Source organism: Colobus angolensis, unplaced genomic scaffold, assembly GCF_000951035.1.
Source record: "Colobus angolensis palliatus isolate OR3802 unplaced genomic scaffold, Cang.pa_1.0 Scaffold7, whole genome shotgun sequence".
In the NCBI taxonomy this organism is placed as follows: domain Eukaryota; kingdom Metazoa; phylum Chordata; class Mammalia; order Primates; family Cercopithecidae; genus Colobus; species Colobus angolensis.
The window spans coordinates 23,550,309-23,551,968 of NW_012120709.1; the positions used below are offsets into that span (position 1 = coordinate 23,550,309).

General features: G+C 44.6%; 1 pseudogene; it reads right to left on the reverse strand.

Annotated features, from left to right (window-relative positions):
* Positions 1–1,660, reverse strand: part of LOC105501206 — a 37,798-nt pseudogene that overhangs the window by 7,928 nt on the left and 28,210 nt on the right.

Here is a 1,660-nt window from a genome sequence, read left to right on the forward strand (position 1 = left end):
CAATGAAAATTCTGAGAATTAAATTAAGAAAACAAGTCTGGCTGGGTGCAGTGGCTCATGCCTATAATCCCAAAACTTTGGGAGGCTGAGGCGGGAGGATCATGAGTTCAAGAGATGGAGACCATCTTTGCCAACATGGTGAAACCCCGTCTCTACTAAAAATACAAAGATTATCTGGGCGTGGTGGTGCACACCTGTAGTCCCAAGCTAATCTGAAGGTTGAGGCAGGAGAATTGCTTGAACCCATGAGCCAAGATCGCGCCACTGCACTCCAGCCTGGCGACAGAGCAAGACTCCATCTCAAAAAAAAAAAAAAAAAAAACAGAAAAGAAAAGAAAACAAGTCCATGTATAACATAAAAAAGAAAATATGTAGATATACATTTAACAAAAGACATATAAAACTTGTACACTAGGCGGGGCATGGTGGCTCATGCCTGTAATCCCAGCACTTTGGGAGGCCGAGGCGAGTGAATCACCTGAGGTCAGGAGTTCAAGACCAGTCTGGCCAATGTGGCAAAACCCCGTCTCTATTAAAAATACAAAAAAATTAGCTGGGCATGGTGACGTGTGCCTGTAATCCCAGCTACTTGGGAGCTGAGGTGGGAAAATCACTTGAACCCTGGAGGTGGAGATTGCAGTGAGCTGTGATCATACCATTGCACTCCAGCCTGGACAACAAGAGCGAGACTCTCAAAAAAAAAAAAAAAAAAAAAACTTGCCCACTGAACAGTTGAACAAAACATTGTTAAATAAATTAAAGAAGATCTAAATAAATGGAAAAACACCCTGTGTTCATGGATTGAAAGACGTAATATTAATATGGCAGTACTCCTCAAATTGATCTACAAATTCAATGCAATTCCTAACAAAATTCTAATTGGCTTTTTTTGCAGAAATTGACAAGTTGATTCTAGAAATCATATGAAAACATAAAGGACCCACACTAGCTCAAATAATCTTTAAAAAAGAAACAAAACAAATTAGGCCAGCCAGGCATGGTGGCTCATGCCTGTAATCCCAGCACTTTGGGAGGCCGAGACGGGCGGATCACCTGAGGTCAGGAGTTCGAGACTAGCCTGGCCTACCCGGTGAAACTCTGTCTCTACTAAACAAAAAATTAGCTTGGTGTGATGGTGGATGCCTGTAATCCCAGCTACTCGGGAGCCTAAGGCAGGAGAATCGCTTGAACCTGGGAGGCGGAGGTTGCAGTGAGCCAGGATCACACTATTGCATTCCAGTCCGGACAAGAGCGAAACTCCATCTAAAAAAAAGAAGAAGAAGAACAAAGGCCATGTATGGTGACTTACTCCTGTAATCCTAGCATTTTGGGGGGCCAAGGCAGGAGGATTGCTTGAAGCCGGAAGTATGAGGCCAACCTGGACAACAAAGTAAGACTATCTCTAACAAAAAAATTGTAAAAGGCCTGGCACCATGGCTCATGCCTGTAATCCCAGCACTTCGGAAGGCCAAGGCGGGTGGATCACCTGAGGTCAAAAGTTCGAAACCAGCCTGGGCAACACGGTGAAATCCGGTCTGTATTAAAATACAAAAAATTATCTGGATTTGGCGGCGTGCGCCTGTAGTCCCAGCTACTTAGGAGGCTGAGGCAGGAGAATTGCTTGAACCTGGGAGGCAGAGGTTGCAGTGAGCAGAGGTCC